This window comes from Pleurodeles waltl, chromosome 3_1 (assembly GCF_031143425.1).
Source record: "Pleurodeles waltl isolate 20211129_DDA chromosome 3_1, aPleWal1.hap1.20221129, whole genome shotgun sequence".
Lineage (NCBI taxonomy): Eukaryota > Metazoa > Chordata > Amphibia > Caudata > Salamandridae > Pleurodeles > Pleurodeles waltl.
Genome location: NC_090440.1, coordinates 475,887,207 through 475,906,117, shown reverse-complemented (window position 1 = coordinate 475,906,117; position 18,911 = coordinate 475,887,207). Strand labels below are relative to the sequence as shown.

The 18,911-nt window shown below is 45.9% G+C and overlaps 1 protein-coding gene across 1 annotated transcript in view; it reads right to left on the bottom strand.

Annotated features, from left to right (window-relative positions):
• The window catches only part of SLCO3A1 (solute carrier organic anion transporter family member 3A1), a 632,297-nt gene that overhangs the window by 146,758 nt on the left and 466,628 nt on the right, over positions 1 to 18,911 (bottom strand). The gene's annotated exons all lie outside the window — the stretch shown is intronic.

The following is an 18,911-nucleotide window of genomic DNA, read 5'->3' as shown; positions in this document are numbered from 1 at the left end:
ACCGGAGCAGCGGATGCAAGCCTGAAAGGCACCATTTTGAACTGAAATGAGCCTACCGGAAAAATGAAAGCAGTGAAATGTCTGAACAATTGTTCTACCTGGTGGTAAGCGGATGCTAGATTAATCTTGCTGAAAATCCTTGCTCCTGCAAAACTTGTTAGAATATGATCAATCCATAGCAAGGAATGGTAATTTACCCAAATTCACTTATTCAGAGTGCATTGATCAATGCAAACTCTCAAACCTCAATTTGTTGCTTGTCAATGACTAACAGAGAAAGCCACAAAGATGATTAGATTACCTCGATGACCTCTTCAAAACTCATCTTCTCAAGAACATTCGCTAGGTCCTTGCTGATACTTAAAGGCACGTTCCTCAAGTTATGTTTAATGGGTACCGCATTTTCCTGAACTTTAATTTTGTGTTGAAAACCTCTCATCTTACCCAATCTTCGTTCAAAAATCTTGAGAAATTTGTCCGTCCAAATGTTTATATAATTATCATTCTCTCTCACTAAAAAAACTTAGACTTCCTTACATGGCCAAAAATGAATACCAAATAATCCCTGGTGATACCAACCCAAGATGTTGAGTCCTTTCTGAGCAATGCAAATCTTCCCATGAATGAAGTTCTCCTTAAAATGCAAACAAGCTTCACAATATCCTAGAAAATCAATTCTCTTACCATCATAAGACACAGGGAATCTATTAATCACCATTACCTCTTTGTTTGTTCTTACACAAAACCTCTGTAATGATTGTCATCTCAGCGCCGGATTCAACTATGAGTTTCAAAGCTGTACCATCAACACTTATGTCAGTGTATGGGTCTCTACATTCAAAATCTTCCTCATCCCTTATTACTAAAATTAAATCTTTTGCTTTATCTAATAGTTTAAACGCATCCTCACAGGTATCACTTTCATACAAAACATTTACCCTGTTTTTCTTAGGTTGGCAAACTTTGTCAAAATGGTCCTATTTTTTCACAACTCTTGCATGCAGCATTTCTTGTCGGATAAGGATGACAACCAGGAGAATGCTGGGGAATCTCACATCTGAAACATGTGTTATTTCTGTTTGTATAACTGATTCATTTCCCCTTTTGTGAAGTTCATTTCTTTCATTTGAAATCTTGACTTAACATTGCTTTGACTGCCACCCCCACTGTCTGCAATCACATGTACACCCACACTTTCTTTGTTTAGCAATTCTCTAGATGCCTTATAGCATATCTCTGTACTTGTAACAATATCTATTGTTTCTGCCAGCGATAGGCTTTAGAAAGTGAGTATCTTTCTTCTACCTTTTTGTCTCAACACCTGACCAGAATCAGACCTATTATCAACTGACTAGTGAAATCTTCATACCCACAATCTGCAGCTAAAATGTGTAATGCTGCATAACACTGCAATATAAGCTGTTCACTTATCAAACATTTATATCTATTGACAATTAAACTCAGTTGAACATTAAACTGTTTTTCCAATTTTCTAACTATTTAATGATACACGTCTAAATCTTCCTCTTCATCCGATCCCTCAAATACAAAAGGTAGACATTTGTAGATGGCTTGCCATTCAAACTCTAAATTATTCTCCAACAGAAAGCTTTTCCAGTCTTGGAAGTACCTGTTTCCCCCAATGCACCTAAGTACTTCATAAATGCTCTGAACCAGGTTTTCCACTTGATGGGTGTTTTCCCTGGGGTTTGCTAAAACTGTAGAGTTGTATTCACTGACTGCAAACTCATACTGAAATATGTAACAAATATTTTGACTTAAATGAACCAAACAAGAAAAATAATGACTAAAACAATTCTAGAAAAAGAGTGAAAAAGAAAAAGAAAACACACAAACAACAGTCAAACAAAATAACACTGTATCCTAAATAGGTTGGTAATGTGACTGTCTATAAATGATTAATACATTATGAACCAAAAGTGCATATGATAAAAGCTAACTAATGCTTCACAGTAGAAAATCTGCTACAGAGTAGTAGAAATTTTGCAAAACTGAGAAACTAACAAAACTAGCAAAACACCCCAAACAAACAATAAAATGTCACTAATAATGGTCAAGTGTGCATGTCTTTCAGACAAAACCCGCCACTCATGGCAATAATCATTTTGCCCGGGCCATGACCCAAACACTTGCTCACAGTGATTCCAGCAGGCCTTCTGGCATACAGGGTTGTGGAGTTGCTCACAATGGGGTGCAGACTCTTCAGTGTGATCTCTTTCAACAAGACAGACTCAAGTCTCTCACTCCAGGCTAACTTCACCAATGGCCACTTCTGACATACGGGGTCACGGCATGGTGCACTTCACATGACCGAGATCACAGCAGCCCTGTTCTGTTATACGGGGTAACAGGACTGTTTCCGCAAATGGGCAACAACTTCATCAGTGTGCATTCGCTTTTCTCACCCCTCACTCTGGACTCCGTCCTGTAAAGCTCACCATTGAACTTTGCATCCTCCAATGTTCTCCTCTTCCTTACAGGGTACACTGGTCTTGGAAAGCAGTCAGGCGATGGTACGCCAGGCTCCAGGATGGGTAATTATGGGTAATTATGGATGTCTCCATACCTAGCAGGGAGGCTAGCAGGACTTTGCCCCCAGTCCTGGTCACAGGCAGAAGTCTTGCAGAACCTCCCTACTCATACAGCCCTCCGGTTGCTAGGCAGCTGAAAATTATTGGGGACTCAACCTCCACTTCTTATACTCCTTTTTAGATACCAATTGTAATTTCGAGTCTGAGTCTCTGAAGTTTTATGTTGGGGTTCTGCTTGTTTTGAAGTGAACACTTCTCCTTTCTTCTTTCATGAAAGAAATCAATCACAGCAGGCAATAACCCAAAAACTGATTGTCCCACTGCCCAATTCATGGGAGTTTGTAGGAGGCTGGCTCGCTAGATGGTGAACAAAAATGATGTCCACTGAGCAGAGTCCAGGAAACCCCACCTTGGTATCCAGAGGCAAAAATAGACAACCCAAAAGCTCAATTTTTGTGGTAGTGTGGGTGAGGAGTTAGGTGTATCTCAGAGTCCTTCTAAGCATTTGTTGTACTCACAGTATTAATAAATTAAGAAACACACAAAAAAAACATAACTCAAGTCCAATTTACCAAAAATATATATATAATTTTTAAGATCAAGAACTTCGTTACAAGGTAAGAAGTTTTTAAATTATAAACTTTTCAGTTTCAAAATCAACACAGTGCAATTTTCAGAATCTGCAATGTTAGCCTATGGGAGAAAAATAAGAATACAGTTTTGCAGGTAAGTACACAAATTACAGTCCCAGTCTTTCTGGTTTTCAGTCAACACCAGCCAAGGTTCAAATCAACACCAGGAGTGCACCAAAAGCGGCATGGTGCAGAGGTCGAATTCTGGTGCCCAGGGTTAACCAATGGAGACAGGGGGTGACCGAAGATGCACTGCTCGCAGGTGAGTAAAAGTAGCATCAGCAGTTGGTCTCCGGGAGTTAAGGTAAGCACCGGGGAGGCACAAAGCAGCACTAAATTTACACCCTCAGCAGAACAGGGACGGCCGGGTGCAGAGTGCTAACATACCGTCGGGAGCCGATGTGTTATCCAATGGAGGAGATCAGTTTCAGAAACAGGCTGCAGGCTTTGGCCAGGAGACCAGGCAAAGACAACCCACAGCTGCCCAGGTGAGTAGAGGTGCCAGGGGTCATAGGGACACCAATAGCCCAGCTCCGAAAGGCCCATGGGTTCCGGGTGTAGGGGTGTCTTTTGGTATTGGGAATAGCTTATGGGCAGGTCGCGGTCAGGGGGAGTCTTTGGATTGAGACTGCAGGCGTCGCTGAGGAGTCCGGCAGGGGTTGGCCCATGGTGCACTCTTGCTCAGAAGTGCTGGAAACCTTCACAATACTGGTGGGCCACTTGGACTTGGGCCATGGGTGTCAGTGCAGATGTGGTTCCAGAGGCAGCTTTGTAGTTCCTCATGCAGACTTCTTTTTCTTTGAGGTTGGTTTCTTTTGGACAGGTCCGCTGTCCACAGGAGATCTTGGTCTTTATTGAAGACAGGCAGTCCTCCCAAGTCCTCTTTTGGTTCAGGCTCTTCAAGGGCTGTAGACAGAGCAGTAGGGCTGGGACCAAGTCAGATGGTGTCTGCAATCTTCTCTGCCAGTGCAACTTCTGTGGTGTCCTGCTCTTCTTACGTCAACAGGGATCTAAAGTTCTGGTCAGGGGATGCCACCTAAATATTGTATTTAGGGGGCATTAGGAGTGTACCTGGTAGTACCCAATTGTCAGGAATAAAGCTGTGCTCAGACCAGGTCCCGCCCGAAACTCCACTGCGCGTATTTGCGGTGTTTCATGCGCACCACTTGTCATCCCCTCTTGTTCTAAAAGTGGTCATCAGCGTCGCCTGCTCTGTGGTAATGCTCATGTAGCTGCAGGGTCAGGACATTGGTGGACAAGATGCACTTATCAGTGCTATTTTAGGAATGGACTACAATTCTCAGGTTTCTAGAGGCAGCGGCCATCTTGGGGTGTGGCAGGCCTATAAAGCCCAGCCACACCCAAGCACATTGCTCACTATTTTGAAGACTTCGATGCAGTCAGACCTCGTGGGGGTTCCTCTGAAGAAGAGCAGATTTCCTGCATGGCAGATTGACAGTAAATTGGAGTATCCATGTTTCCATGGAGAATTCAGATACGAGTAGGTCGTACTCGTAGTGGTAAGGTCTTGATGAGCCCGATCTTGAAGGGGGTTGTTACTTCCAAAAGCGCTCCTTAGCACAACGAACAAAGTGTTTTCAGTTAAAAAAGTAAAGCGGCCTTGGCATGACGATCAAAGCGCTTCGGTCACACGAGTAAAGGGCCCCTTAGCACAACGAGCAAAGCGCTTCAGGCCACACTTGTAAAGCGCCCTTGGCACGGCAATCAAAGCGCTTCAGTCCACATGAGTAAAGCGCCCTGGGCACGGCAATCAAAGCGCTTCAGTCCACATGAGTAAAGCGCCCTTGGCACGGCAATCAAAGCGCTTCAGTCCACATGAGTAAAGTGCCCTGGGTACGGCAACCAAAGCGCTTCAGTCCACATGAGTAAAGCGCTCTTGGCACGGCAATCAAATCGCTTCAGGCCACATGAGTAAAGCGCCCTTGCACGAAAATCAAAGCGCTTCAGTCCACATGATTCAAGCGCCCTTGGCACGGCAATCAAAGCGCTTCAGTCCACATGAGTAAAGTGCCCTTGGCACGGCAATCAAAGCGCTTCAGTCCACATGAGTAAAGCGCCCTTGGCACGGCAATCAAAGCTCTTCAGGCCACATGAGTAAAGCGCCCCTTAGCATAACGAGCGTAGTGCTTCAGACAAAGCAAGTAAAAGCGCTCTCTGGCATACTGAACAAAGCGCTTCATGTATAACAAGCAAGGCGCTTCGGCCCAATGAACAAAGTGCTTCAAGTTCAATGAGTAAAACTTTCAGGCCTGGGTAGTCAATGTGAAAATGTTTTGGAGATAAGTAAATCATAGTTTCTTTGTTTTTTGGGAAGCATAATATGTGAGATACATATTTAAGTCTTTGAGAATATGTGAGATCAATATTTAAGTCTTTGAGAATTTCTAGGCTGAGATCAAACGTTTATGTTTATGAATGTATAGTGGTTACATGATTGATATTCAGAGTAGGTCCATAGTCCAAGGCTCTTGCCATCTCTAGGTTCAGAGGTTGCAGTTTGTTCTTGTTCCATGATTCAAAGAAGGGGCTACACCCAATTCACAAAGGGTCCCAATCTGATATCACGGAGACGCCTTTATTCAAGAGTCTATTGGTGAGTTATACTGTTATGAATGAGTATATGCATATTTGTTCTAACCTTTTCTTTTCAGATCTCTCTCCCTGTAGTTCCCAACCCTAATTCCCTTCCCCCCACCTGGCTTCATCATAACTCTGTGCTATAATAGCTTTCTGAGTTGGTGACGCTGGGAGGTGGGCCTTTTGTTCAGCAGCATGCAGATCCTGAGGAACGGGCACTGTGACACAATGGGCTACCTACCTTAGGGTGGCTACACCCACTATGTGACCACCTCTATTGGGAGGGGGACACAACCCTGACCCTAATTGACTATTTAAGATGTAGGAGAATAGAATGAAGGGGTTACCTCACCTGCCACACTTAAGGGGTGGTGCTGGCTGAGGGTGGCCACTCCTCCTATTCTTTCTAGTCGTTTTCTGGTTTTCCGACCTAATGTGGGGGCTGAACCAGGGGGTTGCCTTCTGCTAGTAGCAGAAAAGGTTGGTAAAGCCTTTGAAACTTCCCATCTGAGTAGGGTGACTGCCTGGGGGAGAAGGTGTTCCACCTCCACACAAGAAAGGCTTTGTCTTCAGGCCAGAGAGAGCATAGGCTCTCACCTCAGGGGTTCAGAATCCTGTCTGGTGGTGGCAGGCTGGCTACAACCAGTCAGCAACCATGTCAGGGCTGAGGTTTGCAGGGGACACCTTTAAGGTAATAAATCCAACACTGGCACCAATGAGGATTTATTATGCTGAGTTGTTTGATACCAAACAACCCAGGGTTCAGAGAGGCCATCATGTAGCTGTGGAACTCGTAGTGACCAGTGTCCAGCACACACACTTACTATGGTTTCCCTGTACACTTACTATGTCTAAGAATTGACAAGTACAAAGTATGGGCATATTTGCTCATGCACATATGCCCTCACATGTAATATGGTGCACCCTGCCTTAGCGCTGTAATGTCACGACTCACGTGCTGCTTACGCCTGGAACCCGCAGATCGAGTGGCGTGGGTCTTGAAGGTTCGGCTTTGGCCCAGAAAGGGGCGACTCTTTCTAGTAGCCACGGTGCTGTAGGCAATGGAAACGCCAAGAACAGACCGTGCCCTTTAGAAATAGCGCCAGAGGGAAAAAAATCCTAAAAAGGGGAAAAAACCTCCAAACAGTAGATTCCTGAAACAAGAACAAAAACCAGGAATCAAAAAGAAACAAAAATGCAGGTAAACACGAAATTTGACAAGATTCAGAACCGAAGGCAAAGAATCAGGAGCGAAGACACAATCAGAACAGATAGTGTTGCAGCGCAAGGAAAGGAAGAAAACAGAGCCCTTAAATACCAAGAAACAGGAAATGACCAACAGGAAGTAAAAGGACACCATCTTAGATAGGGAAAAGTACATAGGACAGAATAGAGTAGGAACCATAGAGAATAGGGAACAAGGAATGCTGGAAAGAAAAAGGTAACATGGGAAGGGGGAAAAGAAATAAAGAAAGTACAATAAAATGCCCCAAAGAAGAAAAGAAGAAAAGAAGAAAAAAGAACAGGTAAGGAGGGGTCAGGGGGTACCAGGGACGCAAGGAAAAGCAGAGCGAGGCCCCAAGCAAAATCTGGGGCCTCGCGAGGTGCACAGAAGGCTCGGGGCGCGCCGTGTCCTGAGGACGTGCTGTGTGGCGCGAGCTGAATGCTCGGCTCGCGCCACGTGGTGCGCGCGACAGTAGGTCCCCCCCCGAAGGCCCAGGTTTGAAGGGAAACAAACGATGAAAACGAGAAATCAGAAGAGGTGCGTGAACAGAAGATGCATCTTCCCAAGAGCATTCACTAAGAGGATATCCCTTCCAGTGAATCAAATACTGAAGACGTCTGTGAAAAAGGCGAGAGTCACAAATTTCCTGAACCTCATATTCAGGTACATCATTCACCAACACAGGAGGAGGACAAGGAAACTGACGAGAAAGGGTCAGGTACATAAGGTTTGAGCTGGGACACATGAAAGACCGGATGAATCTTCCAAGTATGAGGCAAGCGAAGACGGACAGTGACAGGATTGATCAACTGAAGAATACGGAAAGGCCCGTAATAGCGAGGTGTGAACTTATTAAGAGAAAGGCGTGAGGGCAAGAATTTGGAGGAAAGCCAGACTTTATCTTGAGGGTGATAATCTGGAGTGGGTCCACGTTTCTTATCTGCGACCTTCTTCATATATCTCTTGGTGTTCAATAAATTAGATCTAATTAGCCTATGGATTTGCAGGAGACGTTTGGAAAAAGATGTAATCGCAGGCAGAGGAGAGGTAGATTGAGGAGAAGTAGGAAAAGAGGTAGGATGATAGCCATAGGAACAGAAGAAAGGAGTGACCTTGGAGGCACTATGGACAGTATTGTTGTAGGAAAATTCAGCAACAGGGAGATAAGTGTTCCAGTAGCTTTGGGTAGAATTACAAAAACAGCGAAGGTATTGTTCTAATCCTTGGTTCAGACGCTCGGTTTGTCCATTGGTCTGAGGATGGAAACCGGATGATAGTGCTATATTGATATTTGGGGGGTGATTCTCACCCTGGCGGGCGGCGGAGGCCGCCCGTCAGAGTTCCCCCCTCCAGAATACCGCACCGCGGTCATTAGACCGCTGCGGGTATTCTGTGTTTTACACTGGGCTGGCGGGCGACCGCCAAAAGGCCGCCCGCCAGCCCAGTGTAAAACTACCTGAGCCGGCGGAGTGGGAAGGTGCGACGGGTGCAGTTGCACCCGTCGCGAATTTCAGTGTCTGCAAAGCAGACACTGAAATTCTTTTTGGGGCCCTCTTACGGGGGCCCCTGCAGTGCCCATGCCATTGGCATGGGCATTGCAGGGGCCCCCAGGGGCCCGCGACACCCCATACCGCCATCCTGTTCCTGGCGGGAGAACCGCCAGGAACAGGATGGCGGTATGGGGTGTCAGAATCCTCCATGGCGGCGCAGCTTGCTGCGCTGCCATGGAGGATTCATTTGGGCAGCGGAAAACCGGCGGGAGACCGCCGGTTTTCCACTTCTGACCGCGGCCGAACCGCCGCGGTCAGAATGCCCAGCGGGGCACCGCCAGCCTGTTGGCGGTGCCCCCGTCATTTTAGCCCTGGAGGTCTTGGACCGTCAGGGTTAGAATGACCCCCTTAGTGTCTTGCAAAAATATTTCCAAAACCGGGAAATATACTGAGGTCCTCTGTCAGATACAATGGTATGTGGAAGTCCATGGAGACGGAAAATATGGTCGATAAATATCTGGCTCAATTCTTGGGATGTAGGTAACTTTTTTAGGGCAGTGAAGTGAGCCATTTTAGTACAGGAATCAACAGTGACCATGATAACCTGGTTTCCAGCTGATGGTGGAAGTGAACACATGAAGTCAGTAGAAATAGTATGCCATGGAGCTGGTGGAACAGGCAAAGGCTGTAGTAATCCTGCAGGTCTGGTACGGGGAATCTTGACTTGAGCACATATGGGACAAGCCTGAACGTATCTTTCAACATCTGACTTCCAGGTAGGCCACCAGAAAGATCGCGAGAGAAGTTCTTGTGTGGCCTTGATGCCTCTATGACCAGCAACCGGCGAATCATGGCACATCTGTAAAGCCTTGTCTCGAACTCTGTTAGTAGGGAGGAATAACAGATTCTGAAGATAAAGTATCCTTCCTTCTTGCATAAAAAGGTTCTTAGTTTCTCTACTTCGCTGTTAGACAGGCTGGAGTACTCCAGTTGTACCTCCTCCAGAAAAGATTGAGCAACTCCAATGATCTTACTAGGTTCCAGTAGATACTGAGATGGGGAAGGAGTACAATCTGGATAACGGCGAGACAGAGCATCAGCCAGAATGTTTTGGGATCCAGGAATATAGGTGATGTAAAAATCATACTGACTGAAGAAAAAGGCCCAACGGGCCTGGCGACTATTCTGGCATACAAAATTACGTAGACATTGTAGATTACGGTGGTCTGTTCTCACCTCAAAAGGCTCCTTGGAACCCATCAGAAACTGTCTCCATTCTAGGCAGGCTGTTTTCAGAGCTAATAACTCCCTTTCTAGTACTGAGTAATGTTGTTCTGCTGTAGAGAGTATATGGGACAGATAGAAAACAGGATGTTCAAGACCATCATCTTCTTGTTGTTGGAGTAAGACAGCTCCAATAGCTCTTTCGGAAGCATCGGTAACTACAATAAACTGTTTGTTGGTATCTGGATGTCTTAAGATGGGGGCTTGAGTGAAAGCCTTCTTTAAATCTTGAAAAGCTGTTTCAGCCGCCTTAGTCCAGACAAACCCCTTCTTTAAACTTTCCTTCTTTAAAGTATGAGTTATATGGCTGGTCTGTTTAGCAAAGTCTAGAATGAACTGCCGATAGAAAATTGCTAATCCTGGGAAACATTGTGTTTCTTTAATAGAAGAGGGAGAAGGCCAATCGAGAATTGCTTGTGCTTTTTCTTGGTCCATAGCTATGCCGGTGGGACTTAAATGATAACCCAGATATTTGACTTCCGTCTTATCGAACTCACATTTTTTGGGTTTACAGGATAGTTGATGTGCCCGGAATCTTTGAAGGACTTGTTTCACATGGGAAGAATTGAGTTCAGGATGTCTGGAATAAATAAGGATATCGTCTAAGTAGATTACAACTGTCTGGTTCAAGAGATCAGAAAATATTGAGTCCATAAATCTTTGAAATATTGCGGGGGCATTCGTAAGACCAAAAGGCATGACCTTGTACTCAAAATGACCAAATGGTGTCCTGAATGCTGTTTTCCACTCGTCTCCTTCCTTAATACGTAAGAGGTGGTAGGCTCCCCGAAGATCCAATTTGGTAAAACGTTGAGCCCCTCTGACTGTCTCTAGAATATCCTTGATGAGGGGCAAAGCATAACAATCCTTTATAGTTATCTTATTCAGGCCTCGAAAATCCAGGCAAGGACGAAGATCTTTAGTCTTCTTGGGTACAAAAAAGAGAGGAGCCCCTGCCGGAGAAGACGATGGAACAATAAGACCACTCTGTACATTTTCCTCCAGATACTCCTTTAGAACTTCCTTTTCAGGTTCCGTGAGAGAATACATCCTCCCAAAGGAAACGACAGTTCCAGGTTCCAAGGGAATAGCACAATCGTACTCTCGATGTGGAGGTAATACAGGTCTGGATGGTTTTTGGAACACATCTTGAAACTCTAAATAGTGGTCAGGGACTCCTTGGACTGCATTGATGGAATATTCCGTAGTACTTTTAATAGGTGTTAATCTGTTCGGTGACCAATATTTGTCGGAAGCAAAACAGTTCTCATGGCAAAACTGTGAGAACAAGGAAATAGTCCGGGTTACCCAGTTCACATACGGATTATGTCTTGTAAACCATGGAATTCCGAGAATGATGGTATGGTTGGGAGATGAAATGAGATCAAAGGAGATGTGTTCTTGATGATTACCAAACTGTAAATTTAACATCAAGGTCGTAGTATCGACTGGACCAGAGGATATCAAGGATCCATCCACTGTGTGCACTTGTTCAGGAATGTCTTTGGGTTGTGTTGGAATCTGTTGATTAGTGGCCCAAGTCTTATCCATGTAAATACCACTAGCACCACAATCTAGTAATGCCATAGTCCTTTCTTGACGGCCATCAGGTAGTTGTAATATGACAGGTAACATGAACAAGTATGTTGTATTGTCATTAAATGAACTGATGGAAGGTATAGCCGATGATCCCGTCCCCTCCCTTCTTACAGAGGACGGGAAGTGGCGTTTCCCGAGGGTCTTGGTGGACGTACAGGGCAGGTACGAAGCATGTGACCAGCAGAACCACAGTATAGGCACAATCCTTTCTTACGTCTGTCTTCCCGCTCACTAGCGGAGAGCGCCCTCGAGTAGTATCCACTTGCATGGGTTCCCCCTCTATGTCTCTAGCAGGAGGACGAGATTCCTCAGAACGAGGCAGATACACCCGTGAAGTGCTTGGCTGGGAAGACCCTCTACTCCTTCTCTTCTCCATTCGTCGCTCTTGAAGACGATACTCGATGGAAAGTGCTTGATCCATCAGGCCATGAAGATCTTCAACTCTGGTGGAATGTACTAATTCATCTTTTATTTCTTCTTTAAGTCCTCTGCGAAACAAAGTCACCAGGGTACGCTCCACCCAGGTGGTCTCTGCCGCTAGTTGACGAAAACGTGTAATATATTGAAGGACATCTTGGGAGCCTTGCTGGATGTCACATAAGGCTTCTTCCGCTGAGGCCTCCAATCCTGGACGACTAAACATTTGTTTGAAGCGAGTCACGAAAACAGAGTAGTCCGACAATACCGGATCGTTGGATGACACCATCGGGGTTGCCCAGGCCAAGGCAGGACCGGATAATGCACTGATAAGATATCCCACCTTTGTCCTGTCATGGGAGAATTGGGTAGGTCGGAAGGCGAAGTACACCGTTAATGCATCAAGGAATTCACGCAGTTTAGTTGGTTCACCAGAGAAACGAGGAGTAGAAGCGGAGATAGTCGGAACATCGCCACTGCGGAAGGCCAAAGCCTGTCGTAACACAGCATTCTCATTGCGTAGTTGTTGCAATTCCTGAGCTTGTTGCTGAATAGTATTCAGAAGAGATTGATCAGGATCTGCAGCAGCCGCCACTGTATAGTCCATGGTGTCAGAAGACGTCGGAATGGTTTGGCGCTGCAATCTGTCACGACTCACGTGCTGCTTACGCCTGGAATCCGCAGATCGAGTGGCGTGGGTCTTGAAGGTTCGGCTTTGGCCCAGAAAGGGGCGACTCTTTCTAGTAGCCACGGTGCTCTAGGCAATGGAAACGCCAAAAACAGACCGTGCCCTTTAGAAATAGCGCCAGAGGGAAAAAAAACCTAAAAAGGGGAAAAAACCTCCAAACAGTAGATTCCTGAAACAAGAACAAAAACCAGGAATCAAAAAGAAACAAAAATGCAGGTAAACACGAAATTTGACAAGATTCAGAACCGAAGGCAAAGAATCAGGAGCGAAGACACAATCAGAGTAGATAGTGTTGTGGCACAAGGAAAGGAAGAAAACAGAGCCCTTAAATACCAAGAAACAGGAAATGACCAACAGGAAGTAAAAGGACACCATCTTAGATAGGGAAAAGTACATAGGACAGAATAGAGTAGGAACCATAGAGAATAGGGAACAAGGAATGCTGGGAAGAAAAAGGTAACATGGGAAGGGGGAAAAGACATAAAGAAAGTACAATAAAATGCCCCAAAGAAGAAAAGATGAAAAGAAGAAAAAAGAACAGGTAAGGAGGGGTCAGGGGGTACCAGGGACGCAAGGAAAAGCAGAGCGAGGCCCTAAGCAAAATCTGGGGCCTCGCGAGGTGCACAGAAGGCTCGGGGCGCGCCGTGTCCTGAGGACGCACTGTGCGGCGCGAGCTGAATGCTCGGCTCGCGCCGCGTGGTGCGGCGCGACATGTAAGGCCTGCTAGAGGGGTGACTTATTTATACTGAATGCAGTGTTAGCGGACATGGCACCCAGGCTCAGTGCCTTGTCGTGTTTGCATTTTGGGGGATACCTTGTCATTCAGCCTGCAATGGCAGTCTGCATAAGGCTGGTGTCGTGCCTCTCAGAGTGGCACAATGGATGCTGCAGCTTTGGTGGGGCCCTCTCCATTACCCATGCCCTAGGTACCAGGGGTACCATTTACTAGGGAATTAGAAGGGTGGCTGAAGTTGCTAATCACAGTACAGTTTGGGAAAAGAGATCTGTCCCTGGGAACCCATTTAGCAGGGGCCCAGGACACTCACAGTTTGAAACCACATCATGTTACAGGCTAAAAGTGGGAGTGAAGCATGTCAAAAGAGGCACTTTCACACAGGAGTGACCAGAGTTCACACCTGGATGTCAGCTACAGGTCATATGTGCATGAAAGGGTTAATCCTAGACCCTTAGCCCTACTCTTTATGACTCTCTTGTCAGCCCCATCGCCTTTCCTGAGATGTGCCCAGACCCCCTTCTTTGTGATATATCACTGAATCAAAGAACAGTCTTTTGAACTATAAGGGGAGTCTCTTCATTTTTCACCCAGTGTGTGCGCTCTACCGAGATCACAGGAATGCAGCAATACACAAATGTCTCTGGGGGATTCTTCTTCTCCTCACGTCTTCACCAGGCAAGCCTGGACTTCCCAAAATGGAACCCAGGGTCCACCATATAATGTACCGCAGCAGGCATATTTACTCAGTGAAAATTCACAGCGCACTTGCTGTCCAGCACTACTACCTTTACCATTATATGTATACAGGCATTCAGCACATACACTCAGTCTGTGTGCACTGTTCAGCATTGAAGCGTATCTACATTTAACCAAGGTGTGCTATTTACAAACACACACTGCCAGCACACACACTCCCCATGTGAGTGCTGTAAAATCCTTCACCCTCAATGTATTTTGTACTTTATGCAAGTAAACATACAAAGAGCACATGCTCTCATTGGGCACACACAGCACTGCACTACATCTTTCATGTCATGTATTTCTCACAGGTATACATCCACTCAGCACATTCACTACGCCCAAATGTACTACACAGAACTGCTCTATCCCTGTACAGTTCCCTTCCACAGTCACTTCTGCTGTGCACAGTACTTCACATCTACCTGATGTAGGCCAAGGGTATTAAGCACACAGCAGTAGAATATTTGAATGGTGAGTGAGCCTGTAGGACTCACTCTAGTGACACTGGGTAAAAAGGTCCTGTTCACTACTACTGATCATTCCATGACAGGCTGTCACAACCGCTATCATACTGCTTACATCCTGGTTAAGATGGTAGCCTACCACCACTATGAAAGTAGCTTATTGGGTGCCCCTCCTGGTCCAACAAAACCTCAATTGGTGAGACAGGCCTGTGTCATGATGCACATGCACGATCACTGTTTGCTAATGACCAAACAATGAGCATTAGGGATCCAAACAACAGTACAGTTCAGCACTTAGGGCAGGCATGCACATCTCTTGCCATACAGAGGACTTTGCTGTCCCAGCTACCATACTTTCCGATTTCATCATCCACCACAGGTACGGGTGGTCGTGCTAGTAGGTGCAGGACAGATCAGCTGGGTTGCTGTTGCCAAAGAGTCTCTTTCTACAACCTGCACATACCACATGGGAATGCCGTATAGCTCGAGCCACGGGTTAGCTCTGGCTCCAAGAGCCTGTGAATGCATGTCAATCATGCACCAAACATTACAGTAGAGTAAGGTAAGGTTTCCTCAAACTTCAAGAGCCTGGGTTACTTAACACGTGGAAGCAGTTCACGTTACTACATCGGATCCTTTTCAAAAGAAGTTATGAAAGTGAGGTTTCTTTTTAGACTTAAGCTGAAAACCATTCCTGTCCGCACCCAGATTCTTGTAGCTGGAGTAACATTAAAGGCTATTTATTGATAGAGGTTCTGTACAGCTCACATCTCAACTGGCGTATTTGAAAGAGCTCCTATCTGTGATATTGAAGAAAGTGAGTCTCGCTCGAATAAAGTATTAGCCTAACTAGGATCACACAATTTAGTCATCCAGGGAAGCCGGGATTGGCCCTCAATGTTTCCAGTTTTACCTGAGCAATTAAGCCACTCGATCGGTTTCTTTCTGACATCAAAGGTTAATGTTTAGACCTAATTCTTGAAGGGATCAGATTAGTGGATGGGTGACAGGCAGAATTCACAGTATGTTTTTGGGAGTTTTACAAAGCATGGACCTTGCCCATGGACATAAGCGCGCTTCACTATAAAAAGACTCCTTTACATGTTTTTTTTTTGTTTTTTTTTGGAAAAGGAGACTTGGATGTACTTTTGCTTACAGTCCACTTTTGCAATTGTTTTTAAGTTTCTTAATTATGGCAAACAAATGTTTTAACTTGCAGTTCTAATTCATCTTCCTGGGCACGAAAAGAGACCCCAGTTGATGTTACTCATTTAGGCAATTAACGTGCTGTTTTCACAATGGCTCGCAAACTGCGACCTACCTCATGAATATTGATGAGAAAGGTCCATTTGCGAGCCCTTGTGAATCGCATAATGAAACTCCTGGAGTTTCATACATTCCAATAGCGATTACTTAATTGTGATTCGCAAAAAAGCGTTATTAGGTAATCGCTATTGGATAAAATGATACATATGGCCCTAAATAAATAACTACAAGACAAACAACACGCGTTTACTTGGCCCCAGGTTCTGATGTTTTGTACCTACCCATGTGGTTGGAGGTTGGAGGGGCAGTCAAACAAATGGCCCTCTCCGAAACACGCCTTCGTTAAACAGCTGTTGGTCGGTCAATTCGAATTGTAAAGCTCCTTCGCTTAGCTGTTTGTACTCCCTCCAAATGTTGTTAAAGGCAGAGGAGAGGTACCGGAAATGGTTACAGTTAGTCATATCTGAGACTTTATTCCCACTTCGCCTTCTTTAGGACAGGCCTGGGCTTCCCGCAGACTCAGTAAAAGATATTTCTGTAAACCAGAGGCTGCTGCTCACTGCAAACTTTCTACCGGGTTCACCCGACACAAGGTGGAGTGTTTCGGCACTTTACTTAACACAGAGAGAGAGAGATGAATAACAGAGGTAGCCCAAACTACTGGCAGACAGCATGAAGGGAAAACACCCCTGTGAACGATTTGGTGGCAGTCGGGAAGCTAATAGGAGACAAAGATGGTCAGCTTCGACCAGGAAAAACTCCTACCTGAGGCAGCTGTGGTAAGTGCACAAGATGCCAGTGTCCTGCCTACCTGAGATCCCTTGCAATACTTCTCATATGAGGTCACACAAATACTAGGCTCACCTCGGTGAAACAGTTGCAGAAGAGACTGCCTCTGCTTAGGCCTGCTGACCCTCACTCATAACTTTTGCGCCGCATTCTGGAACCGAGAAAGGATTCCAAAGCATGACAGGGTTATAAACAGTTGTGGCTCACAGGAGGGAGAATCGGCGGGGCAGCCCGGGCGGGGGGTGGGGGGGGCGAGAGATGGGAGCGTCACCAAAAAAATAATAAAATACATATTTTTAAAAAACTTACCTGTTTCGCCACACCACCTCCAAGCTGTTTCTCATCTGCAGTGACAGGCTCAGGCTCCCAGTCTGCCCTGCGTCCAATCCCACCGCTGCTTTCATGCTGCTGGCAGCATGAAAGCAGCAGTAAGATTGGACTGAGCGCCCTGGCTGGGCGCTCCAAGGCAGAGTGGGAGCCTCTCCATGCTTTCTCCAAACCGACACTGCATTGCTGGGTTGAACAGAGCTGTTGGTCATTACCTGAAATGTTTGCCTTTTGCCTCCTTATTCTTCTGACCCTTGTTGGCTGAAGTTATGACTCTGAGCACTTCTTCACTGCTAGTCAGTGCTCAAGTGCATGTGCTCTCTTTTGTCAACCTGGTATGATTGGCTTATACCTAATTGGCATATTTAACTTACATATAAGCCCCTTGTAAAGTGGTATTCCTATACCCAGGGCCTGTAAATTAAATGCTACTAGTGGGCCTGCAGCGCTGCTTGCGCCACCCACTGAAGTAGCCTTTCAAACCTGTCTCAGGCCTGCTAGTGCAGGGCCTGTGTGCACAGTTTTTTTGCCAAAGGGACTTGGCATTTAAATTTACTTGCCAGGCCCAGAACTCCCCTTTTACTACATGTAAGTCACCCCTAAGGTACGCCCTAGCTAGCCCTATGGGCAGGGTGCCATGTATGTAGAGGGCAGGACATGCGCCTAGTAATGTGGCCTGTCCTGGTAGTGACAAACAGCGTATTTGGTTTCTCACTCCTGTGAGTGTTGCCTTCTCATAGGATTGCATTGGAAATGCCCTGCCTTAAGTGTAAGGGGTATTGTCTGATTTATGAGGGGTAGCATAGGCATGTTTGGTAAGTTTGTAATGGTAATGAGAAATGCTGCTTACTGGTGTAGGTGGATTTTTTATTATCATTACAGAAATGCCACTTCTAGAAAGTGAGCATTTCTCTGTGGTTATGACTGGTGTTTTGCAGCTTGACTCCAATCCATGTCTGGGCAGAGTGACAGTTGGGCTTTGTGCATACTTTTCAGGCAGCCTGTACACAGGGAGGGTGGAGGTGTCACAGAGGTGCACCTATATACTGAATAGTCTTCCTGGGCTGAGAGAAGGGGGAGGTGGGGCACAACTGCATTTGTAAAGGCTGTGCCCTGGCCTCACCCAATAGGGTTGTTTACCCCCAACTGATGTTTGGAACCTGTGCTGGAGGAGAGGGGACACTCATATAACCAGTTGTAACTGGTTGAAACCCCCTCTCCTCCTCATTGAAAACACACTGTAAACTGAGTATAAGTACAGGGGAATTTTCCCAACAAGTTAGACTGGAAGAGACATACTTGGAACTGGGCACAGAAGCTGCTGGAAGGACCCCCACCAGGAACCGTCTTTGGACTGACCTGTGGCCTGCTGGGTCATCAGGAGGACCTGCCACAGATGGATCTCCCTTGTGCTGGCCTTTTGATGGGTCCTGCCGCCTGTGCACACAGTTATTGTCTCCGGGGGCTGGGTGCTGTGGCCCGTTTCCCCTGCATTCCTGTTTTCCCTGAACTGAAGTAGTGCAGGAGGAGCATTTTGCCTGCCAGCTAGCACCTTCTGTGTGTGCTGCCTAGCGCCTGGAAAGTGCTCTGCACCGTGGTCCCAAGCACACTGAAAGCACCTTGCTTCTTTCTCCCTAATCGCTAGGAGAGCGCTTTATGGTGAGACCAGAGTGAGCCTCACCGCCGCAACCCGGGCTCTCTCTCTCCAAAATCCGAGCGCATCGGAGACACGCTACACTTTCAGCAGCTCATAAGGCTTCTAATGTTCCTAGTATGGACACAGTGAATGGATTAGGGTAACCTGTGTCTTTTTGCGGCATATACTTGCTGGTGTGCCTTTTAGGGGTCAGAAATGTTGCTTTGTGTTGATTACTTGCCATATGGTTTTATAATGTTCCTGATATAGGCATTTTTTATACTTTTATGACAAGTGCATTTCGTTCTTTACTGTGATTCCTGACTACTGCTTATGTTGCAGAATCCTGAGTACTTACATGTACTAATGTGACTACTGCTTATTCCTGCAGCGTATTAGTAACTTGTGTAACATTCTGACAACCGCTAAGGTAGCAGGGTATTTCTGACATGTAATATTTGGTCTAA